Genomic DNA, 11,833 nt, shown 5'->3' on the forward strand with positions numbered 1-11,833 from the left:
AGGGGAGTTCCCTAACCTGTAGGTATGGTGCCGGTTGTTCCTCCCGAGGTGCATCACCTTGCACTTGTCTGTGTTGAAACCCATCCTATTCTTCAAGAAGAAAAGGTTGCAATGGGTTAGCCATGTTAGGAGAATGGCAGAAGACCATAACCCCAAGAATATTTTGTATACTGAGTTTCAGGACAGCACTAGAAAGTGGGTCATCCACTATGGTGGTACCACAATGTGTGCAAATGTTATATGAAGTCATTCAACATTAATGGATGCTGGAAGGAGTGCACAGAATCCCGTCCCATCTCTAGGGAACAGCTGGCACTGGGTACAGCTCAACATGATGCGGCTTTGATCCGGAGGATAGAAGCAAAGCGAGAAAGAAGAAAGGAGCATGCTGGAAACTTTGACTCCAACTTAGACAACATATGGATCTGTGAAACTTGTAACAAGCTGTGTCGCTCTTGAATTGGGCTTCTCCATCTCAAACAGATTCATCAGGCATCTGACTAGACATCTTGCATGTATACCATGGTCCAGAGGTTTGACAGTTGCCTATGTCCTTCTCTGGTCCTTTTTAACTGTTCTGTTTCCTTGATTATAGTCCCCTGTCAAATTTAAATTATAAACTCTCCAAGTTTACAATGAATTACAGCCTTACTTGTTTTTATGAGGCCCCCAGCCTATTTTTGGGTGCTCAGTCAGTGATTAATAGCAACAATGTAAGGAAGATTGCTGGAATTCAGTGACCTTTCTTTTTAAATGCAAAGGCTCAATTATCTGCAATTAACTGCCCATCAAGTTCAAAGGCATCTATTAGACCCATTTAGGTCCTCAATCAATGCAGATGTGCTCCTTTGAGAATTTCTTTTGCACCCTGTATTCTGTCACTAAAGTGAAGATAAGTGCTAGGTTGTTGGTTGTAGCTGTGTTGGTTTAAGGACATAGGCTGACAAGGTTCGTTGGGTAGATGTGCTGTCTTTTAGTAGACCAACTAAATAAGTTGGAAAAAAAGTTCTTTCCAAGTTTACCTTCGTCAGGCATAGGGAGACTCTGCTGTGGTGTTGTGTGCTAGAAACCACTGGTCATAATCTCAGTACTTTGGGCCTGAGTCTTTTCTTGTTTATACCATGATTCTAGTAAGAATCATTTCAGATATCTGCCTGAAGGGAATATTTAATGGCAACCTAGGGTTCAAGGTAGAGTGAAGGCCTTTGTTTCCATTTCACACCCAAAGGGACCTTCCCAGGCCCTCAGAGATGCTTCCTCAGTTCCTCCCACAAAGCAGCCAGCACCTGGCTGTCTACTTGGCATTGCAAACAAGTCAAGGCCTTTCAGCTTTTGTTTCCCACTAAGCAGGGGTTCCCAACATTTATGTGCCCAAGGGCACATTCGAATTTAAAAGGAAAAGCAGTGGGCTGCAATATGACAGCATTTTTTGTTGGAATAGTGATTTTTACTGATCATGAAAATACGTGCAGGGCACCTGAATGAACCTCGGGGGGTCACCATGGCGCCTGCGGGCACTGCGTTGGGAACCACTGCTCTAAGGAATACCAAGAGACTTATTTAAGGTCACCAACCCCACAGGATAATTCTCTTAAAAATTGGATTTGGGATGTATACTATTTTGGAGTGTGAGGAGGGAATAAAGAGCAGGACTGACTGAAAGCAAGAACAGATGTGAATGAGGGGTGGAATGATGCTGGGACTTAAGGGACTAAATATATTTGGGGATGATTGACAGGGGACAGTATTTAGATGGGGATGGTGGCAGAACTGATTGCTGGGCAGGGGTTTGGGCAGATGGAGAGGTGATGATAGACTCCCCTTACTTTACTTCTTAAATCAATCACTTCTAGATCCTTGTAAATATTCACTACAGATCCCCCAACCTTTAGTCTCCTTCATGCACTAGCAGGATTCATATCCCCTGTCTCCTCCCAATGCTCATCCTGTTGGTGGCCAGGCAAAATGAAGGATGCAGTAATCTGACTTGAATGCAGAGGCCAGAGCCATGGGTCAACAGATGAGACTGGGAGCAAACAGAGAGGAGAAAGATGAAGGGTTTTGACTTCGCAGTTTTAACATGCTTTAATAGTTTTCTGGAGGTAACATATAGAAATGGGTATGGTGCTGTGGTGTCACATATGTGTCTTTCTACTATAGTGAAAGGCTGCATAAAAATTAAAGAGTTAGGAGTACTGCTGTCTCTTTCCAGTTAAAAGCTTTGGTCCATCTGCTATATGTCACAGTAATGTAGGTAAATCCTAATGTTTTTCAAAATCCAGTCATCCGAAAAGCTTCATACAGGGGAAAATTGAAGCGTTTCCTGCCTCTTCCTGAGACCATGGACTGTGTCCCTGTTCCCTCTGCTGTGGGACCAGCGATGAAGTGCTGCACTGGGGAGAAGTGCCACCCCACTCACAACACTTGGGAGCCCTGTCCCAACAGCCCAATGAGTGGGGCTCTGGGTGCCAGCTTTAAATCACCCCTTGGAGAAGTCCCCTCCAGCTCAACAGTTCAGATCCCTGCTCCCACAGCCACATGACTCCAGATACGGCTGTGGAAGCCAGCTTTGAAGTGGCTCATGGGGAAGAAGCTCTCCTTCCATGGGGCACTAAGCCCCTACTCCAATCCCCCTAGGAGCAGGAGGAGTGGGGCAGCTTCTGCTCCCCACACCTTCCCCAGTCTGAAAAAGAAGGAGAGACCAGGAGAAGGACAGCTGTAGGCTGAACAATTTCCAATGGTGGAAATATAATTTCTGGAACCAGCATAGGTGCTGACTTTGTGGGTGCTCAGCACCCTGCTTGCAGATGTTAATCCCCCCCCCCCAAAAAAACAACCCCAAAACCCAACACTTTACTTGAAGAAGCAGTGTGTGACTTCAACATGGCTCTTTAGTGTCTGTAAAGATTGGGCACTTCAGGAGGGCTTTTTGGCACTTTTAGCTAAAGCTGATTCAATCACCTATTAGATAAAAGTGCCAAAAAAGTCCCACTGAAGTACCTGATCTTTACAGACACTGCAGAGCTGGGTAGAAGTAATATGCTGCCTCTCCTGGGCATGCGCGGGGCTCAGCATGGGAATGTGCTGAGTTAAAAGTAAAGTGCCATATTGGAGGGGGCGAATTATGCCTGCAAGCATCCACTAGCAAAAAAAAAAGTTGATGCCTATGGCTCTCAGAAATGAATGCCTGTTAGCAGCCAGTAACTTAATGTTATTAGAAATGTATATCAGAGCCCATATTTCATATTCATATTGAAATATAAACCTGCCTTTTCACAATTGCAGTTTTACCGAGGTGTTGGGAAGTCTCCTGGGACCTTCCTTAAATTGTGATTGCTATTTCTGTCACCCCCACCAACATCAAACCACAGGCCGTGGTTATGAGCTTCATAAAGCATCATAAAAAGCCCATGTTTTTATTGTATGCATGCTCTAGGATAAGCACATGCTTTTCTGGAGGATATTAGAAGCATATAGAGATTGAGCTGACTGCAGACGCATCAGTTTATCTTGAGACAGGATCACCTCAAAACATCGGAGGAGTCAGTCAGTTTAGTCAATGCCAGCAACATTTCCTGTGCTCAGAAATAATGCCATAGGCACACAGATTCAATTCAAAATGATAGAACCACTGTGGTCTTTATTCTCATTTATGCTAAGGCCACTTGCACTTCTTTGGTAGTGTTTTCTCATTAAAACCCACTTTAATATCCCTTTAGACTGCCACAGTGATGTAAAGGGGCCCTCATGCAAAAGGTAATCAAGCTGTGTAAGTTTATTAAAATGGATGATTTTACTTCAAAGCCATAAAGTAACCCAGGTTTATTTAAGAGATTGTAAACCCCAGAGGCACGCTTGGGAATGCTGGCTTTCCAGGCAATGGAGGGCTGGCGACGGTATTAAGATCTGTAGCAGAAGGATGCTGACCAGTGATGTACCGTGGGTCTCTGTCACCTGGGGGCCAACGCTTGCATTTGTGTCTCCCACCCCCTCCCCGTCCTTCTCATAGCAATACTTAGTCAAGTTGCATGATAAGAAATCTGAAGGGCCTGGCCGGCACCCCCCCAGCAGGCCATGGCCCCTTCCCACCCCCCACCTTGTCAGTCCACCACTGATGCTGACATGGCACAGGGTCCTCAGACAAAGGCTGCTGCTTTCACAATATGCTTTGTGGTCCCTGAGACCCCAATTCTGGTAAAGCACCTCTCTTGCCAATCCTGAGTAATGCTACCGTGAAAACCCCAGCAAATGGGTTTTATCTAGAACATGGTCTGAGTGTACGGTGTTTCGTGTGGTTTGGGGACCTGTTGTGAATATTCCCACAGTGCCTGATTTAAGAACCCTGACTGTTAACTTGCTTAGAACCAGTAAAGACTGACCAGTAAGCAGGAGGACTTACTCTGAAAAAAAGGTTGCAGAGTCCACAGAATGGTTTATATGCTCTCCTCCTATCTCCTGGGAAAAGGTAGCATGACTAAAACTTTGCTGTACCTTGCTACATTATGCCCATCTATTGTGAATGTCCTTTAGGCCATCAAAGATATGATCTATAATATGTCAGGGGATGAGGACAGCACACACAGTCAAGCCCCCTTTGCATCTCTCACATCCTTACACACCTTTGACATGCCGTGCTCTTCTCATCTGAAGCTCCCTTTTGCTCAAGTTATTTAATTAGCTGTGTTGGAGTTAATGGTGCCATGTCCAATCCCACTTGCATAAAAACTGTTGAGAGTCTTTCACTGACTTCAGTGGAATCCAAATTAGCCTGCCGGTGTTTTTAGACTAGCGGTTTTAGGCTAACACTTGCCTGTTCTCAATGATGTTAATGGTAAAATTCCTGTTAATGTTCAATCAGAAGAGACTCCCTTAAGCAAAGGGGTTTTCTTCCTGGACTTAATAAGAAGTCTGCAATTTCTTTTATTATTTTCTGCCTTTTGTGTCAGTTGACTTACATCCTAAGAACATAAGAAAAAAAAAGGATATGGTGTGTGTCTTACACATCCTTGCTTATTTTCAGTTTCTGCAGTAAAAAAGAATCTGTCTTAAATGGAGATTTGATGTGTTGGTTGGTTCTGATGGTAATTTTAAATGAAATGGGGATCACAGAAAGATGAAAAAATAAGCCCATTTTTGTGTTTCGATATATTTTATGGAAAGACAACCTTATAATTTTTAAAATTAAATACCTTGCCTATTTTTCTTGATTTCCTTTTTATTAGACAGCAAAAGTAAATGCAAAATTCAAAACCTATAATAAAGTCAGAAAAGGGGGGGCAATGAAATAGATCCACAGATGGATTGCATAACCCAGAAGTCCTTAAATTACAGTTATACATCAACCACAGTTAATATGAAACATAAAAATTGTATTATTTCCTCTCTTGACCTGTGCAGAAGATGAGCCAGCGTAATACAAATTCAACTTTTCTAAAAGTTGTATTAGCCATCAATGTAAGAAACATATCTTTTGTCTTTGTAATCTAGTATTTTTGTGGGCTTTTTAAGCACACCTTTCTCATACTATTTATCCTGAGAGAATAGAAAAAGTATAAGTCAAGGACAGATAAAAAAATAAACAAAAAATCAAGTCACATAGGCTAGTAGAAGAGATACCTACGATTTAATTTCTCCAATGATTCAAATAATCTACTCCTAACCAAATAATCAATGTCCTCATACATAAGACCAAAAGGAAAATTGCACTGTGTCAAGTAATTTTTAAATGGAACTAAATTATACTCAGTTTAAGGTTCCTGTTTTGCAGGGGCAAATAAAGACAGATCTCTGTGCCTGCAAAGAATCCCACTGATTTTAGTGATCTTAACATGCAAGTGTAGAAAAGTATTTTATCCCTCTAAGGTGAAATGTTCCATTTTGTCTTTATCATGCTGGCTTTATAGTATTACTCTTCATATTTGGAAGATGCCAATAATACCTGGTCCTAAAAGAAAACTGCAGAGCCAAAGCAACCACAGACTGCAGCTATTTAGGAGCAGAAGTCACTCTGAAGTAGTGACTAGGGCTGTGTGAAATTTCAGTGGCCATTTCAATTCATTTTGGATTCAGACATTTCAGCGGTTGAAATACCAAATGTGAAACAAAACACAGGGCTCCAAAATGCAATGGGCCATCTGAAACGATTTGGATGTTTCAGAGCTGTTTTGAAGCAGTTTCGGAGACGGGCTTGCAGGGAAAGGAAGACGGGGAGGCAGCTGGGGAGGGGAGGACTGCTCTGATACTGACATCTGTAGCTGGCCAGTGACAACAGTCTGGCCCTGAGGTCCCTTCCAATCCCAGTGCTGCAGAATCAAACAGGGAGCTGGGGAATCGAACTGGGGGCTGGGGGAATGTTCACGTCCTAGTTTGATTCCCTGGCTTCCCAGTCTTTCCCCCGGTTCTGTGATCACTTCTCCCAGCTCCTCCCATGGGATGCAGACCCCCAGATAATGCAGGATGACAGCAGGCTGTTGCTGCCAGCTGGGGATGGCAGCGACTCTGGACTATTTCCCCAGCTGGCAGCAGCAGTCTGCTGAAACCCCGTGCAGATCTGGGGGCTGAGTCCCCCAGGAAGAGCTGGGGGAATGATCAGAGAGGTGGGAATTGAACTGGGAGCTCTGGCTGACTGCTGGAGCCAACCCAGCTCCCAGACAGTGCCTTGTGCCCTACTGAGCCACACTGCACCCACACAATGGTGCAGGTGCCAGGCAGGGGGAGCAATTCCCCGCTGCCCCCTGCTGCCCAGTGCAGCATGGAGGGACTCTGCCATGAGCCTTCAGAGGCCCCAGTTGTCGCTGCCAGTGGTGGTGAGTGCAGGGCTTTTTAAAAATCCACACTTACCGGCTGCGGATGACAGCGGGCTGCTGCTGCCAGCTGGGGCCAGCACCAAAACCTGAGTCTGCCTAGTGCAGCCTGCATCGAGCGCTGGGAAGAACCCAGCACTGGCTCTGGCCCCAGCCGGCGGCAGCAGCCTGCTGTCATCCTGCACGCAGATCCGGGGGCCTGCATCCCCCGGGAGGGTGCTGGTCTGTGGCAGACTCCTCTCAGGGAGAGCAACCTCCAGATCTGCCTGTGGGATGACAGTGTGCTGCCTCTGCAGTCAAGTGATACTAGTTTTGCTTTGAACAGTTTGAGGTAGTTTCACAAATCCCCCTGCACCTATCTTCTTGAAACGTGGCAGGTGTCATGGCCTCAGAAAGGGGCTAGCATCCCTGCATGTTTCATCTGAATCAGGCAAGAAATGACAACGTTATAGGCAGTTTTGTGATTCCCCATTATAGCCTATGGCTGAAACACTTTTGAAATTCCAAAACCGCTCTGAAATAGTTTCAGCCAAAATGAAACAGGACAGTGATTCAAAATGCCAAAATGAATTACTGTCCCTCCAAAACACCAAATCTAAAACTAAACAAAACACAGCCGTTTCGGACAGCCCTATGAAACACTGATGTGAAACACTGTCCCTCCGAAATGCCAAATCCAAAATGAAATGTAGGTGTTTTGCACAGCCCTAGTAGTGACTGCTGCACTGTGGGGAGGTCATAAAATGGTTCTCTGCATCTAGTTTGATTTAGAAATGTGCAGTAAGCACCCCTGAAACTCTGGGACACAAAGGGTCTCCCCAACTCATCTGGCTTTGAAGTAAAACTGTGGAGAAGAGCCAGTCAGAGATCTTCAGGTGTTCAGAGACCCTTAGAGATTTTCTCTGCCCTGCTCTGTTCAGCTTTTATCCCCGACACACATCCAAAGACACTTGCTTCTCTTTGGATTCACTCCACTTCTTTCCCTCTTCATCTTCCCTACTCTGTGACCTTCATTCTCCTTCACTTCCTTTCCTTTGTTTCTCCATTTAACTTATATCCTCTTGATGGAGACTGTCTAGGAAAAAATCCATAGAACTAATATATCATTTCTTGTTATCATGTTGTTCATCGTTGCACCTTATCCCCACTGTGTCTGCTCATCCATTTAGAATATACATTCTTTGGAGCTGGGACTGCATGCTACTCTGTGATTACAGCAGTCCCTTGCACAACAGGACCCCATTCTTGGTTTGCCCTTTGGCATAACTGTAACATCAGCAGTAGCAGCAGTCTTATCATTTCTAAACTTAAGTATCTTGCATGTTTTACTTGATTTCCTTTTTAATAGATAGCAAAACTAAATGCAAAATTCAAACCCTATAATAATGTCATAAATAGAGTGGAGGGTAGAGGGGGGATGAAATGGCTTCCACAGATGGATTGCATAAACCAGAAGACCTTGCGTTACAACTGTTGTTGTTGTTATTTTTGTTATTACTATTGCTGTGTGGGAAGGAAAAACTAGTTTACTGAACTGAGTCAGCCTTTGATCACTAATCTGCACCCAGCACAGCACTGTTTGCTCCTTTCCTTCTGCCTTATCATTCATCATTATGTTGCAGTTTCCTGCCTTTGGCCCTGATACTGCAAACACACATGCTTGATTTCCATTGAGTCAAATGGGACTTGTCATGGTAGTGAAGTTAAACTTTTTCAGGATGAGAGTTATATATTGTAATCTCCTTTAGACATTATGTTTCTGTGGTTATGAGTTGCATAGTAAACATTTGTATCATCATAATAAACTAATAGAGTGATGTAATATTGCTACATTGGTTCGGTGAACAAAGTAGACCTCAAATATGAAGCAGTATCAGCATGGAAAATAAATGAGATCATCAGGCTGATTTATGAACCTATTCTTAGATTCAGCATTGTGGATCTCTAAAGGTATTTTCATTTTTTTTTAAAGCCAAATTATCCCTAAGTTCTGGTTTCACATCTCATTTGTTACCTAGTTACTCTTACATTTAGAGATAATGAGAATAATTATCCTAACACAGAATATAGATATTTTTTCTGAACAATAATAAAGCAAGCAGTCATGCTAAAAATAGTTCATTTCAACTTTACATGCTTGCTCCGATTCATAGATTTGTAGAGTTTTAGGCCAGGTGCTGCCATTAGGTCATGTAGTCTGCCCTCCTACATGTGAATTCATACAGCTTTTGTATTAAGGCTAATAATTTATTTATACTAAAACAGGGGTGGCCAACCTGTGTCTGGCATGCCAAAAGTGGTGAGAAATCTCTGCGTGGCATGCAGCAGAGGGAGCAGATGGGGCACACCACAGTGGCAGAATGGGCAGGGAGCAGAAAGCAGAGCAGCAGATAGGGCAGAAAAAGCGAATCAAAGTGGCACTCAGGGAGAGTGTGGGGCTAATTTGTGGCCTGCCAAAAGGAGGCCCACACTGCACTAAAACACAGCTGAGGTTGGCTAAATCGTATCTTTTGGGAAGGCATTCACTCTTAATTTGAAGGCATCAGGTGATAGAGAATCCACAGTTTCCTGAGGTGGCTTGTTTCAATGGTTAATAATAATCATGGTGGTATTAACTTTTGAAATGAGCCAGAAATTATGGTTAAAAATTTGTGGGCCTCATTTCAAATTTGAATTTGTCTGACTTCAGCTTTCAACCATTTGTACTTGTTAAGACAGCACTCTCTGGTAGTCAGTATTTTTCTTCCCATGAGAGCTGTTTTGTACTAGAATTAAGCCACCTTTCATTCTTCCTTCTGTTAAACTAAAGAAATTGAGTTTAAGCCTTTTACTGAAAGGCATTGTCTCCAGATGTTGAATCATTTTTGGATCTCTTTTCATCAGTCCCAATTATTGAGCTTCCTTTTTTAAATGGGGTTATCAGACCTGTGCATAGCATTCCTGTTTTAGTCTCATCAATGCTCTTTTTCCAACTCATTGCTCTCCTGACTATACATGAAAGGATTGCAACTGTGTTACATTAGGATATGTGCTTACTTGTATATTCTCTTTGACTCCTAGACTCTCTTCCACATCGGTGCTCTGCAACATAGAGTCCTCCATCTTCTTGATTGGCCTGCAGTCCATCTTCCTAGATTTATGACTTTGCATTTGGCTGTATTATAATGCATTTTTGTTTTAGCGGATTTGGTTGCTAAGCCCTCCAGTTTGCTCTTAGAAACTTCACTGTCTTCAGCATTTAATGAGAACGTGACAGTTGGTCATTCATGTATCTAATCTTTGATAATTTTATGTCTACTTTTGGATCATAGCTGAAAATGTTGACCCCTTCTGAGGCTACTATCCTGGTGAAATACCACTGGAGATGCATCTATTTCATGATATTTCCCACTGACAAGCTACTCGTTGATGCCCATACTTAACCTGTGCAATATATGCTTTACTGATGTTGTATGGTATTCATTTTGTAATCAGAACACCGTGTAGAACTAAGTCAAAGGCCTTACAAAAGTTTATAATATTTATGCATATACCTTTACCCCTCAAGCTTGAAGTCTTAGCATGAAATCAGGATTGTCTGTCCTCCATGAGATCACATTGACTCTAGTATTCACTATATTTCTATCCTTTACTTTTTCACTAGTGTAAGAGTGATTTTGTAGCCATGATGGTCCAGAAATTATGTGAAAGTCATGGATTTCTGATGTCTTGCATTTGCAAGCTTGTCTAATTTTTCAGAGACTATTACCCATGCCATTTTTTCTGTTGTTTGGTCTGGGACTGAAGTCTGAGTAGCTGGCCTGAAGTTGTTCAGGTTATCCTCCTTGCTCTTTTTGAAGCACAAAGAAATATATTACTGGAGGGGATTCTTTTCTTTTCTATATGGACTTTAAACCAACATGCATTATTCCCTAGGCTACCACCACCTTCTAGTCCAGTGCTTAATCTTTATCTTTTATAGTAGAATCCAAAACAGAGTGGCTATGTGTTGAGTGTATTTTTTTTACATAAAAAATATCCTTTATGATTTCAGTCATGAAATCAAGCACACACCTGCTATATTGAAGTCTCCCATTACCATATCAATTTATTTTTTGATAGTCTAATTTGCTAACTCTCCCCTTCCAGAACAATAGGTTGGAATTTTTAAAAATACGTGTTTAAAGATTTGATTACAACCTGTGTAAGTACACAATTTTAGGCAGAGATTTAAATATCACCACCATTAGTGTAATATTTCTTAGGTTTTTTCATTAATCTTTCTTAGAAGTAGATATTGCCTTAATCCTACAGGCTTATTTTAAGTATCTAAGTAATCTCATTGACATGAATTAGGGATCTGGCCCCATATTTCTGTAATTGGGAGGGACAACAGATAACAAATGAGTGAGAGGAGCTCCTCTCTCTTTACAAAAGAACACCTGGTACATGCTTGAGACTTAAGCGCATGTTTCAAGGATATCATATGGTTATTTTCTTGAATTGGAGCACTGGACCTAATACTGCTAGCATTAAGTGTGCATCCCTGAAATCAATGGCGCTTCTGTGTACGCTTCAAGTTGGTTAGTACAGACTGAGGTTGACATAAACTGTGAAAAATATATGCTTTTTCAGTGAATGTGTTGGGGAGCACCAGTGGCTTGCCGGTGGGGGGGTGGAGGAGGACTGCAAGCTGTGGGGGAGCTTGTTGGCTGTGCAGCAGGGAAAACCTTCCCCAGGAACCATTTTAAAGGGGAAGGCATGTAAGAGTACTCAGGGTGCTCTGCCACTTTAAGGACTGGGCCAGGCAGCAGGCAGGTCCAGACCAGCCCTGACAAGCAGCCAGCAAGGCTGGAGGAAGCAGTTTCATAGATTTCTTAGACATTAGGGCTGGAAGGGACCTTGGAAGATCATTGAGTCCAGCCCCCCGCCCAAAGGCAGGAAGTCAGCTGGGGTCATAGGTTCCCAGCAAGATAAGCATCCAATTTACTCTTGAAGGTGTTCAATGTAGGTGCTTGAACCACCTCCGCTGGCAGACTGTTCCAGACCTT

At 42.9% G+C, this 11,833-nt stretch overlaps 1 protein-coding gene and 1 long non-coding RNA gene across 2 annotated transcripts in view; both read left to right on the forward strand.

Annotated features, from left to right (window-relative positions):
• The window catches only part of THSD7B (thrombospondin type 1 domain containing 7B), a 549,335-nt gene that overhangs the window by 302,413 nt on the left and 235,089 nt on the right, over positions 1–11,833 (forward strand). The gene's annotated exons all lie outside the window — the stretch shown is intronic.
• Positions 57–11,833, forward strand: part of LOC109323104 — a 20,268-nt gene continuing 8,491 nt past the window's right edge. The window contains exons 1-2 of the long non-coding RNA XR_002104544.1: positions 57–66; positions 5,753–5,758. This is a non-coding gene — a long non-coding RNA (uncharacterized LOC109323104). The remainder of the gene's footprint in view (positions 67–5,752; positions 5,759–11,833) is intronic.

This window comes from Crocodylus porosus, unplaced genomic scaffold, assembly GCF_001723895.1.
Source record: "Crocodylus porosus isolate Cpor-Errol unplaced genomic scaffold, CroPor_comp1, whole genome shotgun sequence".
Taxonomy (NCBI): Eukaryota; Metazoa; Chordata; order Crocodylia; family Crocodylidae; genus Crocodylus; species Crocodylus porosus.